The 27,892-nt window shown below is 39.8% G+C and overlaps 1 long non-coding RNA gene across 1 annotated transcript; it reads left to right on the top strand.

The window, feature by feature from the left end:
* Positions 1–24,701: 24,701 nt before the first annotated feature.
* Positions 24,702–26,866, top strand: LOC130728089 (uncharacterized). Its single transcript, XR_009015578.1, has 2 exons — positions 24,702–25,782; positions 26,443–26,866. It is a non-coding gene; the product is annotated as an uncharacterized LOC130728089 (long non-coding RNA).
* The last annotated feature ends 1,026 nt before the right edge of the window (positions 26,867–27,892 follow it).

Raw genomic sequence — 27,892 nt, forward strand, 5'->3', positions numbered from 1 at the left:
CCACAGGTCATGCCTGGGTGGCTGATGTGCTAATCCTGAACTGGGTCTATACTAAGCTGTTGTAGCTTGCTGATTATGAGAGGGAACAGAACAGGTATCATAATAGTTTGAAAAAAGTAAGAGCAGAACTCATAAAGGTACCATCCTCAAAATGGCTCCTCTCATTTATTTTATAGTCATCACTATAATTGGACTCTTTCGGTGGGTAGATTGTCATATAGTTGTTGTGTAAGCCTGATGCAGCAGCGGGTGACGCTGACTCTTGGCTATCTTGAGCTTCAACAGTGGCTTGCCTCATCAAGGTTATGTTAGGAATTTGTACACTCCCGAGTTATTCCTTAGATTTTCTGAAAGTTCCCACAATACATGTAAGATTTCTTGTGGTTTTAATTTAACTCTGAAATGTCCTTTACCCTTTGACAGTTTATGTGAATGAGGTTGAAGCTTTATTTGGCTCGTTTAAGATATTAAATAGTCCAATAATTGATGATGGCTTAATTCACAAGGTATCTCCATTTAAGTTAGTAGTAGTACTACGGTTTCCATATTTGGTTCATCATTAAATGAACTGATCTTACTTTTTCTTTCACATTGACATAGTTTGCTTATATTACTGAATGTCGTCAAAATTTAGTAGCATTTTGATGACATAAATTTTAAGTGCTAAACTCTTCAAGATTTTTGTATTCCGAAGGAGTTCCAACTTTCACTTTGAGAATGGAGCCAAACCTCATAGCATCAGTACCATCAGCTGCTACATTACTTAGGTCACTTGTTCTACAACAACCAGAACAAGTATCAGAGGTACTACCTAACTCTTCTTCCTCTACCTTTGTAGTTAATAAAATCTTTGGTTATTTTAGACTTGGGACATAAAGGTTTGCTTTAAAATAGGTGCCGAGGAAATAAAAGTGGCAGTCTTGATGCTTTATGCTCTTTTGGTTGCTTTTGGTCTGAGCAAAGGCATTTTTTCTCACTTTCTTTGTATGTACTTCTAGTAATTGCGTATGCTTACTAAATTAGATCTTGTGCGAATAGATTGTTGGATCTTACTATTTTTATTTTGGTGAGGAGGCAGTTAACTACTTCTTCCTCACAAAAATTAACCTTGTCTAGGAGTCTAAAAACCCCATGTAACGTTTGATATTTGGGAAACATATTTATACTTGCTAGGAGAGCAGGAAAAATTAGGAGGACATTGGGAATGAAATCTATTTAATTTTGCTCATATTTCCTTGAAATATAAAATTCTCAGCATAGTTCTTGATATTTCAAGGGATCCATCATTGTTGGCAGCTATTAATCCAATTTCTGGCGGTCTAAAACCACCAACAAATGGGTTACAAAACCATTATATTGCATACATTGACATTTAGCGGCAATAGTAAATCCCACAAAATAGGGCTGCTAAAAGATGATGACTTTTCCCGACAATATATGGTGTCTTTACCGGTGCCCGGTAAAAGCGTCGGAAAAGTCTTTACCGACTCGCGATACACCGGCGAAGTTGTGGTTGTCTGTAAAGGCTATTGCGGCCATTTTATTGCCGTTAAAGTCAATATTTATTGCCGGTAAAAGAGACTTTTCTTCAGCAGCAGTGAGGTTGATTGTGTTGTGTCCTCAGCTACTACTTCTTCTTCACTAAGCCTTCAGTCAAGACGGCGGAGAGGACATATTCTCAACTGGGATTTTCTCAATCAAGCATATGAAGAAGCCAAAACGCTGTAACAAAAACAAAACACCTCAAGTAAAATAATTATTGGCCCAGAAGATTTCAGTTTTCCTCCAATCCAACTTCTATCGCCATTGTTATAGCATTAAGAAAAAACGATGGTGATCCAATATATAGATAACAGAAAAAAAATGTTTCCTTTTTTATTAAAAGTGTAAGTAAGAATAAAATAATAAATTAGAAGAGCCCAATATAAAGAAAAGAATAGAAAGGTAGCATGTTCCTAAGTATATCTATATCTAGAAAATTGTCAATATCAGTACAAACATGAGCATCGTTGATAGGTATGTAACTCTTTACTAAAGGTTTAATGTTATCTGTAGAAAAGTGAGAAACACAACACGGCACAATTAGAAAGGCACAGAAAAAAAATGTCAAGAAAGCATACTTATAGAATTTTCCTATGTATCAAACTACAAAACAAAAATTGTATCATATATATCTTAAACATACAAGGTCACTTTTATCAAGGTCACTTTTATCATACCAAAGATGTTTTTGTGTGATCTTACTCTTTATGAAACAGGAAAGCATACATTTAGATGTAAATCAATTAGATTCTGGACCGGGAGAGCCCCTAGGGGGCCTACACCCAGGGTTACCCGCCAAGTGGCGGTTTCCCAGCCTGGGAGTTGGGCCTCTTCCCGCGTGGCCCAACCGGCCCAATAGAGGTAGTTACATGCTTTAGGCCCAGCTTCCCAACTATAAATAGGAAGCGGTTACCATTTGTATGGGACTTTTGGCTCATTTGATCAATACACACTTGTGATCCAGTTATTTTCTCTCTCTAAGCAGTTACACTCTCTCTCTAGATTCTCTATCTCTTAGTGCAATCTCTCTATTATAGATACTACACCCAATCTCAATGCTCAAGGCAGGAGCATTTGGCGCCGTCTATGGGGAGCTGTAAATTTTATACTTCCGAATCACGTGGATTGATTGCACAAGTGAAAAGAAGTTCAGATTTATGTTCGAACCTTTGTTCTCCGTCGAGTTTTCAGAATTTCAGTGTTTCTAGGCGATTTTGGATAGAGACACGTCGTCGACGGCGTCGCAATTCTCCGGAGCAGAGGTGCATATCGCCTTCGTGACGCGCTCAGGTGCAAGAACGAGCGGTTCGAGCACGTCGTGCGGAGGTTCAGCAGGAGCAATTGGCTCCATCGCCACCTGCTTCTCCTCCTCCACCTCCTCCTCCACCACCTTCTCCAACTCCACCTCTGCCAACTCCGCCATCTCCTCCCTCGCTGCAAGGATCTCTGGCAAAGTCACCTGCTCCGTCAGAGAATTTGGCTCCTTCACCTCAACAGTCCATTACTCAGAGTGTAACACCCCACTTTTCGTTATTAAGTTATTTATTATTTTATTTTATTTATTATTATGCTATATGGTAATTTGATGATATGTGATTTAATTACATGATAAGGTCATTAAGTGATTTAATTAGATAATTAAGTGATTATGTGATATAGATAAATATGGGTTTTAGATTTTATAGTGAGTAGTTGGGAGTGGGGCCCATTGTAAGATTATTTAAGGGTTATGAGAGAATTAAAAAGAGATAAATCAGAAAATTAGGATTAGAGAAGCAGCAGAACAGAGAAACACGTGAAAGGTGAAGGAGAGGAGAAAAGGTGGAGAAAACATAGAATTTGATCTTCAAGAAGAAAAGGGTCTAGGAGGCTTTGTACCGGTGTCATAGAAGGTAAGGGTTTGAATTTACCTTGTATAATTGTAGAATAACAGAGGTTGGGTTTAACATGAAGGAACCCCCATCTTCTTTGAAAATTCAGAACTGAGAGACTGTGTTGAGTGTTAACATGTGGTGAGCAAAATTGATTTTGGGCGAAATTGAGGTTCTGGGAAAATTGGGTTCTGTTCTGTTCTGCCCGCAGATACCCTAACAGTCTGTGTTGTAGAGAGCATAACTCTCTCTACAGAATTCCAAATTGAGTGAAACTAATTTTGTATGAAAGCTAACTCATAGGGCTATGTTGGGTAATATTTTCATAATTTTTCGATTGCTGGTTCAATACCAGAATCATTTGCAAGTTCATTCTGTTTCTGCCCGCAGACACCCTAGCAGCCTGTGTTGTAGAGAGCATAACTCTCTCTAAAGAATTCCAAATTGAGTGAAACAAATTTTGTATGAAAGCTAACTCATAGGGTTATATTGGGTAATATTTTCATAATTTTTAGGTTGCTGGTTCAATACCAGAATTATCTGCAAGTTAACTCTATTTCTGCTCGCAGACACCCTAACAGCATGTGCTGTAGAGAGCATAACTCTCTCTACAGAATTCCAAATTGGGTGAAACCAATTTTATATGAAAGCTAACGTATAAGGCTATGTTGGTAAAATTTTCATAATTTTTGGACTGCTCATTTAGTACCAGGATTATATGCAAGTTTGCTATGTTTCTGCTTATTTCTGGGATTGATTCTAAAACTGATTCTAGTAATTGATATGAGAAATTTGATGATTTTGTGTTGCTATTTTGTCAGTGGAATAATGAATGAATGAACAATTGGTACCACATGCATACATTAGAGTCTCACACACTAAGTTTCACATTTTCAGTGATTTTATGTGTTTGGTGATTTGTTGGTGAATTGTTTTGCTGTTGTGGTAAAGTCGAATTATTATTCTTCTTTAAACTTATAATTTTCCGAAACATTGTGAAACTGTCTTGAGAGAAAATATTATAATCACTCAAATTTTAAAGACAATGTGAAGAGTTTATAAAACAGGATCTGAATTGTTTACTTGCTCTTTGTTATGCTATATTTTATACAATGTAAGTTCTTACCCTTCTGTTGGAATGATGTTCTATGCGACATCGCTCAGGTACTGGAGGTAGAGATGTGACTCATGAGGAGTAGCTTCGGAGAGTCTTAGCTTATGTTATTATTATTATTATTATTATTATAAAATAAGTGTCTTGCTCTGTAATGTAACACTGGGTAGATATTTTACGTTACTTTTACACTTCTGTTGAGAGGATTTTATAACCTCTCCTTATGGAAGTTGTTGAATATTTTTCTAAATTATGGCGATGTCGTACTGTTGATGGCCGAAGTGCCTATGAAATTCAGTTTTGAGCATGATGAATTTTATTGGAATATCAAGGAAGATAAACCTATTTAAATAAGTGATTTTATGCATCTTAGGATTATCTGGCTGGTTTAGAAATTTTATTGGCAGAAATAATTCATTCTTTAGAAAGCATATGAACTTATAAATTTTCAAACACAATCAGTGATAATTTTAATGAGTTTTCGTGAAGAAGTGTAATACTCCCTTGATATGTTTTTAAACTCTGATAAACGTTTTTAAATAAAACAATGGGAAAAAGGGGGTGTTACACAGAGAGATTGGCGGCGTATGATGCAGAGCGTCGATAACATCAAGCAACTGCACGAGTATCTCCAAGAAAAAACTCTAGTTCTCTCGCCACGAGCAGCAGAATGAAGGCGTGCGCGAGGCAGAAGTGGTTACTGAGTTCGAACCTTTCTCGGCCGAGGTACGAGAAGTTGCCATTCCGGATAACATGAAAGAACCTGGTGCTGGAATCCTACAGCAGCAGAACTGATCCGAAGGATCACCTTCTTTACTTCAATACAAAAATGGTGATCAGTGCCGCGTCGGATGTGGTCAAGTGCAGAATGTTTCCTTCAACCTTCAAGAGCACGGCGATGGGGTGGTTTACAACCTTGCCTCGCAGATCAATCACGAACTTCTGTGACTTCTCATCAAAATTCATGATCCAGTTCTCGGCAAGTAAAGTCAGACAGGTTACGATTGACGATTTGTATAACCTGCGCCAGTTTGAAGGAGAAACAATGAAACAGTACATGGCGCGTTATAGCGCAACATCCATGAAAATTGAGGACTCTAAGCCGCGCGCCTGAGCTTTGGCGTTCAAGAATGGAATCTTACATGGCTCGTTGAACAGCAAGCTGATTAGGAAGCCAGCCAGGTCGATGGCGGAGATATGAGCCCGGGCAAATACGTACATCTTGGACGAGAAAGATGACGCGTTCAAGAGGAAGCGTGCGAAAAAGGAAGGGGACGGTGATCGGGAGAAACAAGCAGGAAAGGAGAGGCGTGGTGAAGAGAAGGACGAAGGCAACAAACACAGGGAGAAGAAGGGAAAGTCAGTGGCAAAGTTGGTTAAGGAACAGTTTTACCCGCGACGAGAGGCTCTAGATCGCCGCCGACTGTGGCAGTAGCAGGGATCTCGCCGACGGGAAGAGGACATGGAGCTCAATGCACATTTAACAGATATCCTCCGAGATGTGAAGGTCGCACACATGGTGGGAGAGTCTGACCAGACAGAACCCCCTCCGCATAGCGGAATCGACACAACCAAGTGGTGTGAGTACCACCGGTCGGTAGGACATGACACTAATGATTGCTTCACCTTAAAGAGGGAAATAGAGAAGCTGATCAAGTTGGGGCGATTGAAGCAGTATGATCGAGGAGGCTGCCAGCAGGGAGATCGCCAGCAGGGTGATCGCCGGCAGGGAGACCGCCAGCAAGGAGATCGCCAACAAGGGAACCGCCAGCCGGTGGCGAAGAAGGATCAAAAGGAAACGTTGTAAGATCAAGTTTTGATCTAGTAGTACAACTCTATGTTTTGATGATTACAAGTTAACCTTTTGATATGAACAATTGTGGTACTCTAACGTGTTTTTCTGAGTGTGCTATTTACAGGCTCTGACCTTGACTCAATCTCACACAAATCAGAAGCACTGTGTATAAAGGGTAACCCAAGCAACGCTTTCGCATTCACCATGTTCAGTATGAACAGTGGAAAAGCTTCAGAAGATCTGAAGCTATACAAACTCTGATGAGGACTCAGTCGCTAGAAGCTCTGAAGATCCAGAAGCTCTGACAACCAAGAAACACTGAAGGTTCAGATGTTCTGATGGTGTAGAAGACTCTGAAGATCCAGAAGCTGAATAGTGGATACTCTGAAGTCCAGAAGCAAGAAACTCTGAAGGCCATGTTCTTCCCTCTGAGTTCAGAATCAGAAGATACAATGGTCAGAGGATCTGTGCTTTCCCTCTGACTCTGATCAACCGGCTTCACAAGTTCCAATACGAAGCATTCCTCTGATCAGAAGTCTCCTAGGTTAAAAGGTCAAGTCGCTATCCAAGTACAAAAGCAAGTGTACCTTCCTGACGACCTACCTAACGTTCTCAGCCACAGCAGAAGCTGGATTTTCCAGAACTGCCCTCCAACGGTAGCATTTCCCATGCAACGCTCAACCCTAATCCTTGGAGTATATATAGAGGCTGAAGATTGAAAGAAGCGGCTAGAAGAAACATACAAGAAGCAATACACACGCGCAAGATATATTCTAAGCTTTCTTTCATCTTGTAATTTATTTAGTTTACACTCAGCTTATTTAGAAGCAAACCCTTGTAAACACCAACCTCAAACAGTTGTTTGATTTTCCTTAAGGGACCGGGTAGGTCAGTATCCTTAAGAAGACTAAGAGAGTGAATCTTAGTGGTAGTTCCTTTAGGAGATCAAGGTTGATCGGATCCTAGAGAAGACTAAGAGAGTGAATCTTAGTGTGAGCTAAGTCAGTGTAATTGTTAGTCACTTGTAGGTTTCAAGTGCAGTTGTAACTCTTACCTGATTAGTGGATTGCCTTCATTCTAAGAAGGAAGAAATCACCTTAACGGGTGGACTGGAGTAGCTTGAGTGATTTATCAAGTGAACCAGGATAAAATCCTTGTGTGCTTTTCTATCTCTATCTTTTGCACTTAGTTCTCGAAAAGATTTGTTAAAATCTTTAAGGTGGTAGTTTTGTACTGAAAACGTTATTCAAACCCCCCCTTTCTACCGTTTTTCATACCTTCAATTGGTATCAGAGCGCAAGTTCTGATTACCACACCTAACAGTGTTCAGTGATCCGGGCCGGTGTGAAAAACAATGGCTGCCACCACCAGTGAAACTCAAAGAGATGGTTACAACGCAAAGCCTCCTATGTTCGATGGTCAAAGGTTCGAATATTGGAAAGATAGACTGGAAAGTTTCTTTCTGGGTTTCGATGCAGATCTCTGGGATATTATTGTGGATGGCTATGAGCGTCCAGTTGATGCAGATGGCAAGAAGATCCCAAGGTCAGAGATGACTGCAGATCAAAAGAAGCTGTACTCACAACATCACAAAGCAAGAGCAATTCTTCTAAGTGCTATCTCCTATGAGGAGTACCAGAAGATTACAGATCGTGAGTTTGCTAAAGGCATTTTTGATTCTCTGAAGATGTCTCATGAAGGAAACAAGAAAGTCAAAGAATCAAAGGCATTGTCTTTGATCCAAAAGTATGAATCCTTCATCATGGAGCCAAATGAGTCCATTGAAGAAATGTTCTCCAGATTTCAACTGCTTGTAGCTGGCATACGTCCTCTCAACAAGAGCTACACAACAAAAGATCATGTCATAAGGGTCATCAGGTGTCTTCCTGAAAGTTGGATGCCTTTGGTGACTTCAATAGAGCTCACGAGAGACGTTGAGAATATGAGTTTAGAAGAACTCATCAGCATTTTGAAATGCCATGAGCTGAAGCGCTCAGAGATGTAAGATCTCAGGAAAAAGTCCATAGCCTTGAAATCCAAATCTGAAAAGGCTAAGGTTGAGAAGTCAAAGGCTCTTCAAGCTGAAGAAGAAGAATCTGAAGAGGCATCAGAAGATTCTGATGAAGATGAGCTGACTCTGATCTCCAAGAGACTCAACCGCATCTGGAAGCACAGGCAGAGCAAGTTCAAAGGCTCTGGAAAGGCAAGAGGAAAGTCTGAATCCTCAGGTCAGAAGAAGTCATCAATCAAGGAAGTCACTTGCTTTGAGTGCAAAGAATCAGGGCACTACAAAAGTGACTGTCCAAAATTGAAGAAGGACAAGAAGCCAAAGAAGCACTTCAAGACCAAGAAGAGTCTGATGGTGACATTTGATGAATCAGAGTCAGAGGATGTTGACTCTGATGGTGAAGTCCAAGGACTCATGGCAATTGTCAAAGACAAGGAAGCAGAGTCAAAGGAAGCTGTTGACTCTGACTCAGAATCAGAAGGAGATCCTAACTCAGACGATGAAAATGAGGTATTCGCTTCCTTCTCTACCTCTGAACTGAAACATGCTTTGTCTGATATCATGGATAAGTATAACTCCTTGTTGTCTAAGCATAAGAAGCTGAAAAAGAACTTATCTGCTGTTTCTAAAACTCCTTCTGAACATGAGAAAATCATATCTGATTTGAAAAATGATAACCATGCTTTAGTTAATTCTAACTCTGTGCTTAAGAATCAAATTGCTAAGTTAGAAGAAGTTATTGCCTGCGATGCCTCTGATAGTAAGCATGAATCTAAGTATGAAAAATCTTTTCAAAGATTCCTTGCTAAAAGCGTAGATAGAAGCTTAATGGCTTCAATGATCTATGGCGTAAGCAGAAATGGAATGCATGGCATTGGCTATTCTAAACCAATTAGAAATGAGCCTTCTGTGTCTAAAGCTAAATCCTTGTATGAATGCTTTGTTCCCTCTGGTACCATATTGCCTGATCCTGTACCTGCTAAAGTTGCAAAAAACCCTCTTAAAAAGGGATCTTTCTCTATGACTAAATATCATGCAAATATTCCTTTAAAATATTATGTTGAGACACCCAAGGTGATCAGAACCTCTGGGGTAACTAACAAAAGAGGACCCAGAAAGTGGGTACCTAAGGACAAGATTATCTATGTTGCAGATATCCTTGATAGCTCCACTGAAACACCAATCATGGTATCTGGACAGTGGATGCTCGCGTCACATGACGGGAGAAAAGCGTATGTTCCGAGAGCTGAAACTTAAGCCTGGAGGCGAAGTTGGCTTCGGAGGAAATGAAAAGGGTAAAATTATTGGTACTGGTACTATTTGTGTAGATAGTAGTCCATGCATTGATAATGTTTTATTGGTAGACGGCTTAACACATAACTTATTGTCTATAAGTCAATTAGCTGACAAGGGTTATGATGTTATATTCAATCAAAAGTCCTGCCGGGCTGTAAGTCAGATCGATGGCTCTGTTCTGTTTAACAGCAAGAGGAAGAACAACATTTATAAGATCAGATTATCTGAGTTGGAGGCTCAGAATGTGAAGTGTCTTCTGTCTGTTAATGAAGAGCAGTGGGTATGGCATAGACGGTTAGGGCATGCCAGTATGAGAAAGATTTCTCAGCTGAGCAAGCTAAACCTTGTCAGGGGCTTACCCAATCTGAAGTTCGCTTCAGACGCTCTTTGTGAAGCATGTCAGAAAGGCAAGTTCACAAAAGTCCCTTTCAAGGCAAAGAATGTTGTCTCAACCTCAAGGCCGTTAGAACTTCTGCATATCGACCTATTTGGACCAGTGAAAACTGAGTCTATAGGTGGCAAGAGATATGGGATGGTTATCGTTGATGACTATAGCCGCTGGACATGGGTAAAGTTTCTAACCCGCAAGGATGAGTCTCATGCTGTGTTCTCTACCTTCATTGCTCAAGTGCAAAACGAGAAGGCTTGTAGAATTGTGCGTGTCAGAAGTGACCATGGTGGAGAGTTTGAGAATGACAAGTTTGAGAGTCTGTTTGATTCCTATGGAATTGCACATGATTTCTCTTGTCCCAGAACTCCTCAACAAAATGGTGTTGTTGAGAGGAAGAACAGAACTCTTCAGGAGATGGCTAGAACCATGCTCCAAGAAACTGGCATGGCTAAGCACTTTTGGGCAGAGGCAGTAAATACAGCATGTTACATTCAGAATAGAATCTCTGTGAGACCAATTCTGAATAAGACTCCTTATGAATTGTGGAAGAACATAAAACCCAACATTTCTTATTTTCATCCTTTTGGCTGTGTTTGTTATGTTCTCAATACTAAGGATAGATTGCATAAATTTGATGCTAAGTCTTCTAAGTGTCTATTACTTGGTTATTCTGATAGATCTAAAGGTTTTAGATTTTATAATACTGATGCTAAGACTATTGAAGAATCTATTCATGTTAGATTTGACGATAAGCTTGACTCTGACCAGTCAAAGCTAGTTGAAAAGTTTGCAGATTTAAGCATTAATGTTTCTGACAAAGGCAAAGCTCCAGAGGAAGTTGAGCCAGAGGAAGATGAACCAGAGGAAGAAGCTGGTCCCTCTAACTCACAAACTCTGAAGAAGAGCAGAATCACTGCAGCTCATCCTAAGGAATTGATTCTGGGCAACAAAGATGAACCAGTCAGAACCAGATCTGCCTTCAGACCCTCTGAAGAGACCTTGCTGAGTCTGAAAGGATTGGTGTCCTTAATTGAACCCAAGTCCATAGATGAAGCTCTTCATGACAAGGATTGGATTCTGGCCATGGAAGAAGAACTGAATCAATTTTCCAAAAACGATGTTTGGAGCTTAGTGAAGAAGCCTGAGAATGTTCATGTTATTGGAACAAAATGGGTATTCAGAAACAAGCTGAATGAGAAAGGAGATGTAGTCAGAAACAAGGCAAGGCTAGTTGCTCAAGGCTACAGCCAGCAGGAAGGAATAGACTACACTGAAACATTTGCTCCAGTAGCAAGACTGGAGGCAATCAGACTATTGATTTCTTTCTCAGTAAATCACAACATAATTCTACATCAGATGGACGTAAAGAGTGCCTTCCTAAATGGTTATATCTCAGAGGAAGTCTATGTTCATCAACCCCCAGGTTTTGAAGATGAAAAGAAACCAGACCATGTGTTCAAATTGAAGAAATCACTCTACGGTCTGAAGCAAGCTCCCAGAGCATGGTATGAGAGACTTAGCTCATTCCTTCTGGAGAATGAGTTTGTAAGGGGTAAAGTAGATACAACTTTCTTTTGCAAGACTTATAAGGATGATATCTTAATTGTGCAAATTTATGTTGATGATATTATATTTGGTTCTGCTAATCAATCTCTATGCAAAGAATTTTCTGAGATGATGCAGGCTGAATTTGAGATGAGTATGATGGGAGAATTAAAGTACTTTCTGGGAATACAAGTTGATCAAACACCAGAAGGAACATATATCCATCAGAGCAAGTACACTAAAGAACTTCTGAAGAAGTTCAATATGCTGGAATCTACAGTGGCCAAGACTCCAATGCATCCAACATGCATTCTGGAAAAAGAAGATATAAGTGGTAAAGTATGTCAGAAGCTCTATCGTGGCATGATAGGTTCACTTCTATACTTAACTGCATCTAGGCCAGACATATTATTTAGTGTTCATTTATGTGCTCGTTTCCAATCAGATCCAAGGGAAACCCACTTAACTGCCGTTAAGAGGATCCTAAGGTATCTGAAAGGCACCACTAACCTTGGCTTGATGTATAAGAAAACATCAGAGTATAAGCTTTCAGGTTATTGTGATGCTGATTATGCTGGAGATAGAACAGAGAGAAAAAGTACTTCTGGAAATTGTCAATTTCTGGGAAGCAATCTAGTCTCATGGGCAAGCAAGAGGCAATCAACCATTGCACTATCAACTGCAGAGGCAGAATATATCTCAGCAGCAATATGCAGCACTTAGATGCTCTGGATGAAACATCAGCTGGAGGATTATCAGATCCTTGAGAGCAATATCCCAATCTATTGTGATAACACTGCTGCAATTTCATTGAGTAAGAATCCTATCTTGCATTCAAGGGCAAAGCACATTGAGGTAAAGTATCATTTTATTAGAGATTATGTACAGAAGGGCGTACTTCTTCTGAAGTTTGTTGATACTGACCATCAATGGGCAGATATCTTTACAAAGCCCTTAGCTGAAGATAGATTTAATTTTATTCTGAAAAATCTAAGCATGGACTTTTGTCCAGAGTGAAGATGGATCAGAACCTCTGACTATGATACTTCTTGATCAGAAGATGTCTAGTCCAGAAGGTAACTCAATCAGAGTGTGTGTGCCCACTGGTACTGACTCTGAAGCTGAGACAACAACACGTGCGTCAGAATTTCTGATGCATAGTTCCTTGTGCCCGTGTGACAGTCTGTTATGATTGCGTGTAGATATGCTTATCTCCTGTGTGTGATTGTGTATTTTACTGTTACTATCTATCTTTAATTTTCAACCGTTGATCTTAAAGTGCTTTTTGAATCAACAACGGTTATTTGATAAAACCCACTATACACACACGTTCTCTCTCACTTCCGGTTTTCACTCTCGCACTCTCTGTTTTTCAAAACCGCCTCCTTCGTGATTTCTCTCTCGATCTCTCCTCATCCTTCAAACTTCATCTTCTACCTCAAACCTTCAACCTCTTCAAAATGGTGAGACAAACCAGAAGATCTACTGCAGATGCACCTCAGTTCCCTCATATGGTAGTCGGTTTGGCAACGGGTCAACAGGGCTCTGAGAACCCGGCACAAGAACCAGTTCATGCTCCAGAGCAGGTTGTTCCTATTGCAGAACGGGGCTGTGCCGTTCACTGTGTATTTCCTCCTGAGGAACTCCAAGTCCTTGCAGAATGGAGATTCAACCTCGACAACTTGGCTGCAAATGGGTTTGATCTTCGTCCTGAAGTCCAAGCTCAAGGTTGGGGAAACTACTTCAATCGACTTCGAGGACCGGTGTATGAGAAGCTGGTAAAGGAATTCTGGAAGCACGCCGACTGTGATGACACTCAGGTGGTCTCTTACATACTGGGTAGGAAGATCATCATCACGGAGAAGTCATTCGTGAATCTGCTAGGTGCAGAAACTGCTCATGGGTATCGGTTCTCACTGACGGAATCGAAGCTGAAACCCAGAACCAAGGACATAGTCAACAAGGCCCTGTACACCACCTTCAAACCGGGCAAGACGAGCTACAAAGTGATGGACCTTCACCCCAAACTCAGGATCTGGCACAAGATCCTGCTCAACTGCATCAATCAACGACCAAAGGGCAGTTCTCCAGACTACATCAACTTCAACCAGAAGGCGATGCTGTTCTTCATTCAAGACAAGGAGAAGATCTGCCTTCCCTACTTCCTGTTCTCCTATTTGAAGGAATGCATCCGGAAGTCTCGCACCACAGCCTCCATCAAGTCTGCAATCAAATATATCCCTTTTGGGAGGCTGCTCTCAGACTTTCTCATTGAAAGCAACTTGGTGCAAGATTTGATCAATGCTGGTTGCACAGAGGACTTGAGCACAATTGTCAGTGACGTCTTCACTGCCAACTCTTTGAAGAAGATGGGCTTAATCCAGAAGAAGATTGCTCCTGCTCATGAAGACACATCTTCTGAGATCAGAGGAAGAAGAATGCCTCTGAATAACTACCCTCTGTGGACTCAAGCAGACCATCCTGAAGCCATCAGATGCTATGTTGAAGACCTCAGGGCTCAAGGATTCGAGATTGACCTTGATGATTTTGTCAGCAGACTTCCACCAGCTCCAGAGTATTCTTCTCCTCCAAAGAAGAAAACCAAGAGGAAGATGGTTCTGGAAGATTCCTCAGAGGAATCTGATGTCCCTCTGGTCAAGAAACCGAAGAGCAAGCCTGCTGATGATGATGGTGATGATAGTGAGGATGGTCCTCCAAAGAAGAAGCAGAAGAAGGTCAGAATTGTGGTGAAGCCTACTCGGGTGGAACCAGCTGCTGCAGAGGTCAGAAGGACTGAAGCTCCTGCCAGAGTGACTCGATCATCAGCACATACAAGTAAGCCTGCACTTACCTCTGATGATGATTTGAATTTATTTGATGCACTCCCAATTTCTGCCTTACTCCAACACTCTTCAAATCCTCTCACTCCTATTCCTGAAACCCAACCAGCCGCACAAACCACCTCTCCACCACATTCCCCAAGATCTTCCTTCTTTCAACCTTCTCCTACTGAAGCACCTCTCTGGAATTTGCTTCAGAACCAACCCTCTAGGTCAGAAGATCCAACCTCTCTCCTTACCATTCCATACGACCCATTACCTTCTGAACCCATCATCCAAAACCAACCAGAACCCAACCCAACAGAACCACAACCCAGAACGTCTGATCACTCTGCTCCCAGAGCATCAATCACCCAACCTCTCCTGCACCCAACCTCTCCATCATTCCCTATACTCACCTTCAACCCACATCTATCTCTGAGTGCATCAATATTTTCAATCATGAAGCCTCCTTGAGGCTCCGCAATGTGCACGGTCAGACTGATCTCAGTGAGAATGCTGACAATGTGGCTGATGAGTGGAACAATTTGAGCACTTGGCTAGTGGCTCAGTTTCCCGTTATGCTGCAGCTCCTGCATGCAGAGGGCAGTCAGAGCATTGAGGCTGCAAAGCAAAGGTTTGCTAGGAGGGTGGCTCTTCACGAACTAGAACAGAGAAACAAGCTTCTTGAAGCCATTGAAGGAGTCAAGAGAAAGAAAGAACAAGAAGAAGAAGCTGCACGTCAAGCAGCAGCTCAGGCTGAACAGGCCAGACTTGAGGCAGAGCGTCTTGAAGCTGAGGCTGAGGCAGAGCGACTTGCACCAGTTATGTTTACTCCTGCTGCTTCTGCTTCCATTCCAGAACCTCAAGCTGCTCAGAACGTTCCTTCCAGCTCTACTCAGACAAGCTCATCCAGACTCGACATCATGGAACAACGTCTTGACACTCATGAATCCATGCTGATTGAGATGAAGCAAATGATGATGGAACTTCTGCGCCGTACTGACAAACCTTAGTTTTTAGGATCTCTTCTTTTTCTTCCTTTTCCTTTTCATTTAACGTTGTTTTATTTAAACTCTGTTTATTTACTTATTTTAATTTGTTCATTTGTGATTCTATATGCATATATCTATATATATTTGTGTCACATATGTTTGCAAAACCTGTTTTATTCATATTTGTTCTATGTGTACATCATAATTCTTTTCATCATACATTATTCCCTATATCTAGAATGGAGGATCCTTCCTCATTCTTCTGCATTCTTGGCGCTGCTCCACTCTTTCCTTCTCCAGACGATCCAGTGTATACTCTATGGTGCCGAGTTTGATGCTCAGCTCATCTCTCTCTAGACTATCTTCTGTCGTCTTGAGTCTCTTTTCCACAGTCTCCTTCTCTTCCAGCAGATTCAGCTCCCGCTGGCAAAGCTCCTGAATCTCTTCCACGAAGCAGAGGAACTCCTTCAGATCTTTCTCCATCTCTGGACCAAGATCTTCTTCCAGCAGTGTCTTCGTCAGCTCTTGTATGGTCTTTGTACCATCGGGATGCCTAATATTGAGGAACATATCTTCCTCAAACGCCTTCCTTCTGAGCTCTTCTAATGCCATTCTGTATGATGCCATTATTTTTTTCTTACTGAAAATTATTCGAGATGTGAAGCTTACCTTTCTCTCCAACGTTTTTTTTTATAGGCTTCACTTTCTCTCTGAAAGTTAATGCTCCTACAGTTTCTCGAGGTTAAGTTCTTGGTAACTGACCCTTCTATTTACTCACTTGACCGGTGGTAAACGTTCATCCCTTGCATTAACTCTTCTATTTTTTTTTCGCCTAACTCTGTTTCTTACATCGTCTTCATTTTCTTTAAACTTAGACCTTCTCTAAGGGGGAGTACCTTGTACTTCAAGCTAAGTTTTTCACACCCCAAGCTTTTTGCTTATGACAAAAAGGGGGAGTACACCCAGTTTTTGATGTGTAAGATGTGTTAGTGTGACTTATTTTTCTTTTGGAGATTTTAAGAGTTCCACCTTCATGACCATAGATGTGTCACTGGGCAAATACAAGGAATACATTTCACTTCTTCTGAAGTGATTCTAAGTTGACTCTGATACCCAAGACTTTGATACCCTGTCTATGACTCTGATCACTTATGCGCTCTGATTATTCGTTTTTCATCTATGTCATAAGCTTTTCACTCTGAACTCTTATATGTTTTAGCTCAGAATCTAGACTTTACTAACGTTTTCATCAAGTATTAGATTCAGGGGGAGCTAAGCTCAGAATCAAGCAGTGACTTGAATTCAGAATGAGCAAGATAAACTATTCACATCAGGATAAGTTTTTTTTTATATCTCTAAACTCTGAGTGAATTCAGTTTATTGTTTAAGAATTGTTCATCAAAAATCTTAGTTTTGTCATCATCAAAAAGGGGGAGATTGTAAGATCAAGTTTTGATCTAGTAGTACAACTCTATGTTTTGATGATTACAAGTTAACCTTTTGATATGAACAATTGTGGTACTCTAACGTGTTTTTCTGAGTGTGCTATTTACAGGCTCTGACCTTGACTCAATCTCACACAAATCAGAAGCACTGTGTATAAAGGGTAACCCAAGCAACGCTTTCGCATTCACCATGTTCAGTATGAACAGTGGAAAAGCTTCAGAAGATCTGAAGCTATACAAACTCTGATGAGGACTCAGTCGCTAGAAGCTCTGAAGATCCAGAAGCTCTGACAACCAAGAAACACTGAAGGTTCAGATGTTCTGATGGTGTAGAAGACTCTGAAGATCCAGAAGCTGAATAGTGGATACTCTGAAGTCCAGAAGCAAGAAACTCTGAAGGCCATGTTCTTCCCTCTGAGTTCAGAATCAGAAGATACAATGGTCAGAGGATCTGTGCTTTCCCTCTGACTCTGATCAACCGGCTTCACAAGTTCCAATACGAAGCATTCCTCTGATCAGAAGTCTCCTAGGTTAAAAGGTCAAGTCGCTATCCAAGTACAAAAGCAAGTGTACCTTCCTGACGACCTACCTAACGTTCTCAGCCACAGCAGAAGCTGGATTTTCCAGAACTGCCCTCCAACGGTAGCATTTCCCATGCAACGCTCAACCCTAATCCTTGGAGTATATATAGAGGCTGAAGATTGAAAGAAGCGGCTAGAAGAAACATACAAGAAGCAATACACACGCGCAAGATATATTCTAAGCTTTCTTTCATCTTGTAATTTATTTAGTTTACACTCAGCTTATTTAGAAGCAAACCCTTGTAAACACCAACCTCAAACAGTTGTTTGATTTTCCTTAAGGGACCGGGTAGGTCAGTATCCTTAAGAAGACTAAGAGAGTGAATCTTAGTGGTAGTTCCTTTAGGAGATCAAGGTTGATCGGATCCTAGAGAAGACTAAGAGAGTGAATCTTAGTGTGAGCTAAGTCAGTGTAATTGTTAGTCACTTGTAGGTTTCAAGTGCAGTTGTAACTCTTACCTGATTAGTGGATTGCCTTCATTCTAAGAAGGAAGAAATCACCTTAACGGGTGGACTGGAGTAGCTTGAGTGATTTATCAAGTGAACCAGGATAAAATCCTTGTGTGCTTTTCTATCTCTATCTTTTGCACTTAGTTCTCGAAAAGATTTGTTAAAATCTTTAAGGTGGTAGTTTTGTACTGAAAACGTTATTCAAACTCCCCCTTTCTACCGTTTTTCATACCTTCAAACGTTGGCGACCAGAAGGGGTGGAGCTAAAGAAACCTTCAATAAGGAGATGGAACCGATGGTAGGCACCATAAACACGATTGCAGGTGGCTTCGGAGGCGGTGGCGACACCTAGGCGGCGAGGAAGTGGCACATGAAAGCAGTGAGTTCAGTTCAGGAAATCCCTTTTGGCTTCCACCACCCAAACATAGTGGTATCGACATCAGATTTTGAGGGCATCAAGACACACAAGGATGATCTGATTGTTGTCATGGTGAGGATCAACATATTTAACATCAGGCGAGTTGTACTGGACTAGGGCAGCTCGGCGGACATTATCTACGGCGATGCATTTGACAAGCTGGGGCTGACAAACCAAGACTTAACTCCTTACAAAGGAACATTGGTAGGCTTTTCAGGAGAACAGGTTTGGGTAAGGGGTTACATGGACCTTGATACGATCTTTGGCGTTGATGAGAATGTGAAGGTGCTGCGAGTAAGGTACTTGGTATTGGAAGTAGTGGCTTCTTATTACGTGATCATTGGCCGAAACATATTGAACCGCCTTTGTGCAGTAATTTCCACGACACACTTGGCGGTCAAGTATCCTCTTAACAGCGGAAAGGTCGGAAGTTGATGATGTAATGTTTAAGCTAAGAGAGTGTTACAACAATTGCCTAAGCCTGTATGGGAAGAAGGGCGTTGCTGCTGGGCACAGGTGTTATGAAGTCGAGGTTCACCAGCCATGGCAGGATCTCCCCAGCTCAAGGAGAACGGGAAAAGACGGTCAGTTTACTGACTCAAACGTCGAGCACTGTTGGGCGAATATAATCGCTGATTTTGAGGAACATAAATTCAGCAGGGGAGTTTTGGCGATCGAAGCCAGGCTTACCGTTCAATAAGAAAAGCGCTTGGAAACACTGCTGAGTGAAAATTTAGACCTTTTTTACTAGAGCGAGCGCGACCCAAATAAGTGGGGAATACCCAAGGTTAAACCACCAGCGCTGCAAGGAGCCCGCCCGAAGGACAAAGGAAAAGGGAAGGCAAAGCAGCAGGAATAAGCAAAAGCTACAGCTAAGGTCATGAAGGCGAGAGGGAGATTCGGGCCTCCAAAGGCGGGCTGGCGGCAGACGGGAGGAGTCAAGAAGGTTCATAACAAGCGAGGCGGAGGATGGGCAAAGGCCAGCAACATGTTTCTGGGTAAGAAAAGATCGAATCTGGAAGTTTTGGTGAAATTATGGGCACTAAATCATCCCATCTGGGCTGATGTTCATCGTTCTCGCCGTGCCCATGAATTTTCCGGCGAACCCGTCCGAAAGTCAACAACTTTAGACGAGTTTTTCTCCCTCGTCCGACATCCAAATGCGACACTACGACCACCACCGTGCTTCTGGAGAAGATACGAATACAATCTCGTTCTCCATTCCACTCCAGCTACCATCGCTGCCGCTGCATTGTCTTCTCCAACGAGCTGCTCGCCGGAGTTTCCAAATTAAAAAATCTTCAGATTCGGTAATTTACGGTTTCTGGGCGTTCTAATCTCATTTTTAAGCTTAGTTCTTTGATTGTATACCTGAAAAACATAGTTTTATGGAGTGAGTATATGATTTTAGAATTAAACCAAGTTATGAACATGTTTGAAAACTCTTAGTACCTAGAGCTGTTCTAGTGCGTTCAAACTCTGTTTAAATCATCTTTAATGATGCTGGAACAGTAAGAAACGATTCTGGACGGTTGGGATAGAGTTAGAGCCAAAGGAACTTAATTTCATTTTCATGGCCTCCATGGTCAAGAGCTTTAAAGGTGAAGAATCAAGCTCCCTCGGCCCTAATCTCTGTCTGGATGAGAAAAAATAATAATTCCATAATGAATTGAACTTGGTAATAAGAATGGAACAAGCTAAATTCATGAGGATTTATGAATAATTGATTTTAAGCTTAAATTGACTTTAAATTGTTGGTTTTTGAGGAAGAACGTGATTTTATTTTGATTTCTTAAGCTGGGCAGATTTTTAATGGAATCAAATTGAAGTAGAACATGTTAAATTGTCTTATTTTTCTAGTACATCGGAAACTATTAAATTGTCTAATTAAATTAATAATTCTAATTTAATGGTAAAATGCTAATTTAAAGTTGATATGAAGTTGATGATGTAATGTTTAAGCTAAAAGTAACTAAGGTGAAGAATTAATCCAAGTGTGTTAGAGCTAATTAATGGAAGAACTTGTTAACTTTTGTTAACCTTGATTAAATGAATAAATAGTGATTTACTTATCTAATTAAATGAATGATTTCTATAAATTCTTAATCATGAAATGGTAATCTAACTTAATATCAAAATGTATGATTTGAACCCCTGTACATGTAGGTAGCATAGGGTACCAACCACTAGACGAGCTCACTATGTTGACATAATGTTGAACATAATTAATATAACCAGTAATACAATACGTATTTTCAAGTTTATATATTTTGGAAATATTTCTTACAGGATCTTCAAATTCACAGCTTTTCCACATCGCTACAACAAGGGTATGGCCTTTGACGTCCCTGATGATTGCACCATGTCATGTTGCTATGTTTGCTCGAATTGAAGCATCCACATTGAGTTTGATTTGGCCTTGGGAAGGAAAGACCAGCTAGTGGTTTCCTCTTCTAGTCGGAGATCTTCAACATTTGAGTCAATTTTAATGCAGGTTGCAACAAATTTTCCATAGTTTTCTCAAAGTTTTAGAGTTGTTCATCGAAAACACAAGTGTTTCTTCTTTTCCAAATTTCCCAAATGGGATTGAAAATGCCTTATCGGGAAGCGCTGAATCATTCCCCTGATTTTGGAATTTCGACATGTTTGTGGTGAATGAGGAGCAGGCCTACGTCTAGAAGTCATGGTGTCTTCATTTGGGTGTTCGAGTCCTTGTTCAAGCCAGCCTAGGAAATTTTTATGGAGCTCCTCATTATATTGATATGTATGTTAAGATAGGAGGCAAACCAAATCCTCCTTATGTTGTTGAAAGTAAGCAGAGCATGGATGGTTGTCTCGTCGGCTTCCTCTTAACAAGGACAAGTTGTATTGAGATTTATCCCTCTTCTCTTTAGGTTCATCTTCACTAGTAGCACCCCTTTACATGCCCTCCGAACTATTTTTTTGTGTGGGAGAGCTTTTATTGCCTAGATTTTCAAAAATTTAAAAGAGGGTTAAAAATAGTAAAATTCAAAAATAGTAATTTGACTTTCACTTTTATCACCTTTCCAATAAAATATAAAAAACTAATAAAATCCATGAAAATGAAAAGGTCTAGAAAATACAAAATATTAAATATTAAAGATGCAGGGTTAAATACGTAATTAAAATCATGGTTCTGTTCTAATGACTTGGAGTTACCAAACACAACACACAGAACATTATTGTCCTGTTCCATCCTGTTCTGTCCCGTTCCGTTTTGTTCTGTTCTGTTCCGTTCCGTTCCGTCACCTAACGCTACCTTAGAAGTCACACATCAGCTCACTGAGTGATAAGAGAATAATGTTGATTAACTAATTAATTACTTAATTAAGTGAATGATAAATCTTATTGTTATTTTTTTCCCGGGATGGAATCCCAAAGCCATTGCCACAAAAACCCCAGAAAAATTGGACCGAGCCCAAATCATTATTATGCTTTTATTTTTTGGTAAAAAATTATCATGCTTTAATTAAGAAAAAATTAGAATAAGGAAAAAAAATGTAAATGAAAATCTATCCTATCCTATACCTGGGTTGGGCCCAATCATTTTCACACCCTATTCTAGTCCTAATGATAGAAGCTACTGGCCAGGGGTGAAAAATAAAAATAGAGGATTTTGAATGGAAAAGGTAAACAAAAAATTCAGTTATCTTATCTATTTCACTTTACTCACTTTTTGGTATCATGGAATGCATTTTTTCCATTACAAACTTGAAAAACTACAGTGCACATAAGATGATATAAATAGGTGTGGAGGTGACATGAATAGTTTTTCGCAGAGATCTTAGCTATCTTCGCCAATAATAATCAATCTTATTCTATGTGTATTGTCTCACTTCCAAAGATTGTAGTCTCACCAGTTTATGAAGAAGCTTGAGATTGTTTCATGCTTTTGACTTAGTCTATGTATTATTCCTATTAGAATACGAAACCCCCTTCGAGTTCCACTGGCCAACGCGATGTCCTCTTGCTCCTCTTTCTCTGGTATGTGTGCATCGCTTCTCTCGCTCTGTCTCTCTCTGATCTATATCAATTTCATGCTAATCTCTCTCTCTCACCTACTTTGACGAGTTTCTTCCCTCTCATGTACACGACTTGTGTGTGTGTAAGGGAAAATGGGGCTAGTAGTATGGTATGTCTGTTTCGGCCAAGCCCAGTGGATTTCATGTGTGCGTATGTGTGGAAAAATTAGTTTTTTTGTTTGTCAAAAAAGAGGATGCACACATTATTTGTGTAAATCAATTTCCAGCCTGTTTTCTAATTATTTACTTGGGAAACATTAGAAAACCGATAAGAGAATGGTTTTCAAAACTAGATTTAGATTCGAAAGTCGATTACGCATAGGAAAGCACCCTACGACATATGTTTATAAAACGATCACTAATTAATTGTGTGAATCAAATTATCTTTCAAAATATTTATTTTATCCTAAGAGAAAATATTTTTTATTTTTGTTTTTGATGTACTAAAGTGAATGGGTTGTAGTTGTCTAGTACTGATGGAGCCGAGAAATGAGTCCTTGTAAAAAAATGGTCTCTTATGAATTGTAATTTGAAAACAGACCAATAAGAGGTAGTAGATAGATAGGGGAACATAACCGAATATCATAAAACATGAAGGCTTCAAGTAGCTCTAGCATTAATGCAGTTTTTATAGTATCTCTAGCATTATTGTACGTTGTTATATCACATTTTCACAATTATATGGGCAGGCCTCAAGAAATAACGTAGAGCAAATAAATATTAAGAGAAATAAGAAAAACTAAATTAAACTAAGTAACTCTCTACTTGTCTGCTTAACACCATAGAACTTGGCCATCATGCCTTCAGGAAAAGACAACTCAAATACATCAAAATTTCGCTTGATCCTGGACTCATTTGTGCTCTTAGGTAGCACACTATGTCTTACTTGCAGGCCCGACCAGAGAGCGACTTGGGCTAGTGTCGTGCTCGATTTTCTATGAACCTCTTAGATCATTGTCAAAGGAGTCTTAAGGGTCACTATTGAGAACTCCTGGTGAGCCCAGTGGTGAATGTCCCCGAGGGAAAATTAATCAGGTAGAGTTACACACAAGAATACTTTTTAGCTACCATCATTAATTTATCTTGGGTAACAAAAATAGAATAATTATTTTCTCCAGTTAGCTCTTATCAGTCACAAATAAGAATCAGACAATGATACAATATGAGAATAATCTTTCTTCTTAAACTAATAACTTCGCATAAACCATATCCTAGTAAACAACACAAAATTCAGCGGCAACCCATAACCAAAAATCAAAGCAGGGGAAATAGGAAAGAAAACCCTCAACTGCTATCTAAAAAAATTCATTAAGAAATGAATGATTTGACTAAAGGAATTTGTTTGCCAAAAAGTCATCTCAATTCACTGTAAATTATCCTCAGACAAACAATTTGTCCTACCTTCCTTTCTCTCAATCATTAACATGAAAAATATAGAAATAGCAAAATATGTGTTGCAGGAAACTTCTCATACTTAAGATCAACGTCTCAATAATTTCATGATTTAATCAGAGGTTTATTATAAACCAAAGGGTGAATGTGAACAAAAAAGAAGGTACCTCCAAGAAATTTGCCACTGCTACTAAATAAAAGCATCCCTTTCACCGGAAAACGTGTGTGAGCAAAACAAATGGATCAATTTGAGAAAAAAGCATAGAAGTTAGTGGAGTAGAACATGAGTGAAAAGAAATGTGTTACTTCAGCAAATACCGCTTACATGAAAAACAATAATAAATCTTTGGGTGAAGAACCTATTCTTTCTTGGAAGCTTCCTCTGAATCAACCATAAACTTGTAAAACCAACAAAGAATATTTTTCAGAAAGATTAATTAATAAATACATGGAGAAAAGAAAAGTATGTAAAAACATACATATAGAAAAATCAACGAAGCTAACCTTCTCCATCTCTAGAGTCCTTTGCAAATCAACGGTCGTGACACCACATTGTTTTGAAAATGCTCTCTACCGTTCATACCTCACCAGATCTAAAAACCCAAAATACCAAGAAAAAGCTGATCTTTTTTTCTTAAATTAATAACATTGAATGAATCATACCCCACAAACAAAAAAACCAAGAAAAAAAGAGAGAAAGGAAAATGGTCAGGAAATCAGCTGCAAGCCTGCAATCCAGAATGAAATACTTAATTGAGGAGGAAACAAGAAATAATTCAGTTTGCTACTGTCTACAAAATTTTGGACCAAGGAACAATTGAATTTTGGGAGTGCAAAGATAACCCACGTTGAATTTTTATATTCAGACAGCCAATACACATGAGGACTCAATTAGAAAAGTAGGTAACGTGAACACCTATAATATATTTTACCAATAAATAATTACCATTGAAAACTTTTCTATAGAAACATAGATTCGGCCGTCAAAAAGGAAAATCAGAATTGCAATATGTTACAGAGGTGGGCTTAAAAAGTCATTTCCAAAAATAAAAAAAATCATCGCATTTTTGACTCAGAAGTATTGGTCTTGGGCAAGCTGACTTTTAGCATCAACGTCTTCTTGGGATGAGTTAAGTAGCTTAAAACTAAATCCATAATTGAATTGTGATACGATAGTAAAGTAAGGGAAGTCCTTGTTCCAGTTTGATGCAAGGGATATTCAGGATCCTTTTCTCTATGTCTTCTGATTCTTTATCATTTTCTGTTGTTGATGGTTATGATGACGGTTGTCCAGCCATGTCTACTTAGCTATCAAAGAAATCTAGTTCTAAATTCAAACTCACATAGAAATTGGAAGGAAGAAAATGGGTTATGGTAATAGGGAGGAAACATGACTTCAAGTGGTAGAAATGAAGCAAAGAATTAAATAATCAAATGATAGGAAAAAGGTTGTGACAGAGAGTAGGGGGTCATGATGAGACATTTGAGGGAAATAGCTTCATAGTTCATTTATCTCGACCAACAAATATCATTCAATTATGTAGAGCAATAGGGAAGGAAAGGAAGAGACAGGGGCGGATCCACGTTGAACTGAGGGGTTCAACTGAACCCTTTGAAAAAAAAAATTCCTACTTACCCCTCTAAAGTAATTTTTTTAAACCCCTTGCAATTTTAAAATTGCACCCAGGTCTCAGGCCCCACTCCCCAATCAACACTCAGTCACTCATTCCTCACTCCTCTCTCTCTCTCTTCCTCACGCACTCACTCTCTCACGGTCTCAACTCTCACCTCATTCACTCACGAATCACCACCGATCCAGACCACCACCGATCAGCCACCTGACCACCGGCCACCAGCCCACCATAACGGTACCACCACACCAGGCCCCAGCCACCACCACCGATCCGATTCAGGTTTCACTTTTTTCTCTCTCTCACGCACTCATCATTCATCAACGCTGCAACCCACCAGGCGGCAGCCACCAACGCCACCAGTACACCACCACCGCCCACCGGCGGCCGCCAACGCACCACCACTCTCTCTCAAGATGCTGCTGTTGAAGACTTGAAGCTTGAAGGTTAGTTAGGAATTGGAAACCCCCAAATTGAAAAACCTTAAATTGAAAACCTAAACCCCCAAATTGAAATGTGAAGTGAAGGGAAATTGAAAACCCCAATTAGTTGTCAATTGTTGAATTTGCAGAGCTTCTGTTGTATGTTTGGGGTAATATTGAAATTCATAGGTTAATTAAATGGAAAGCAAGCAATGGAAATTTTTACTGTTGATAATCTTGCTCTTCCTTGACGAGTTTAAAAATTTGAGTTGTATGTGTTCCTGGGGTTTGTTTGAACTTGAAGCAGATATCATGCATTATCTTTTTACCACTAAAAGAAAATCCTTAGACTGGGACCTTGGTCATATTCTGATTGAAAATGTAAGGGATGGAGTATTTCACTTGATTTTTTTCGTCTATGAAGTTGGCAAGAATCTTATTTACTTGCGGTTTATTAGCAGCAACATATTTCTCAATTTACAAAATATCCTTTCCTCACAAAACATTCCAGTTATTTTCAATTTTATATGAGAGTAATTGGTTTGATTTAAATGGTTTGATTTAGTAATTGGTTTGAGATTAGAATGTGAAGGGAAATGTTTTCAGATTGCTCAAGTCTGTCATGAATGATTTATATATAACTTCATGTATTAGTCTAATTTAAGTCTACTCTATCTTGTGAAGGTCATGGATAAATTTGAACCCCCTGACCCCGGGGTCCTGGATCCGCCACTGAGAAGAGACAAATGAAAAGGGAAAACAACAAACCTTCTCTTCTCATTCTGAGTCTACCCTAGAACTTCTCAACTCCTTCTCCCTCCTTGAGCACGGAAGGGAAACCGAGCATGAGCGATGATACAATTTGACAGCAACAGAGACCAGGATCAATAGTTGTGGCAGTAGGATGATATTTTAAAAAAGGTAAATTCTGTAGTACCACAAATATTTTTGGGTGTAGTGCCAGCATTTGGTGGCCCAATAAAGTTGTGACATGTGTTAATTTAATTTATAATTATTTTATTTGTTTTAAAATTTCTGAGGGGTTTATTGCTGTAATCATAAAACATTGAAGGATATAATAAATTAATTAATAACATATTGTTGTTAAGTCCTTTACCTTAACGGGAATTGAGTTTGGTGCCCACCCCTTAGGCTTTGCACCCCACTTTATTAAATACGGAATTTAAAGTTCCGTATCAATACGGAAAATAAAATTCCGTATCTGTTTTAGTATATAATGAGTGGTTGAAAATGTGACACGCATGCTTAAATACAGTACGGAATTTTAAGTTCCGTATTCAATAGGGAGAATACGGAATTTTAAATTCCGTATTTGATAAAGTGGGGTGCCAAGCCCCATAGGTGGGGTGCCAAACCCAACTCCCTTGATTAACCATGGATTTGAAAATCAGTGTTTTCTGGGGTTTTGCCATAGAAGCGTCGGGACAACAAGCGTGGTCGGTGTCTCAGGCGCAGTCGTCGTTTCAGATGTCGGTGTCTCAATCTCAGTCCCAACTCTGTATAAACCCCTCTCTTCCTCCCATACCTTTCTAGTTCCCCTCCTTCAAAACACCAAAACAGTGTCGATAAGAGAATGTTCAAACGTAGTGAAATCAGAACCAGATCTCAGCAATGGAGGTACGGTGCAGTATCGGATAACAGAATGTTCTCCAATTTGTTGTCGTCGGATCTTCTGTTGTTTTCCCCCAATTCTGGCTAATTAGGGTTTCCCCAACTTCCTCGTTTGCTTACCTTTACATGGTGACGGTGGTTGGAATAGGCATTCATTCAATTTCTTGGGGTTGGACTCAAGCTAGTGGAATGCACCTTCGTTTATTTTGTAAATGGGACAGAAATGAACAATTCCACATTTTTTCTGCAAAGTAAGTAAAGTAATAGAGTTCGTAATTTCATCCCTTCAGTGATGCTTTGCACCATCACTTAATTCAACAATTGAATATTGAAGAAATGGTGGATGCGTTCTCATTAGGTTTAGTTTGATGGGTTTTTGGGTGAAGGGGTTTCTAGGTCTGTCTTGGGGTGGGATTGAGAAGAAGATTAAAATTCAGAATTCTGGTGATGAGATAAAGCATGAAGACAAACAACAGTTGGTTCCCTGATTGAAATAAAAATG

The sequence above is a fragment of the Lotus japonicus genome, chromosome 1 (genome assembly GCF_012489685.1).
Source record: "Lotus japonicus ecotype B-129 chromosome 1, LjGifu_v1.2".
NCBI classification, from domain to species: domain Eukaryota; kingdom Viridiplantae; phylum Streptophyta; class Magnoliopsida; order Fabales; family Fabaceae; genus Lotus; species Lotus japonicus.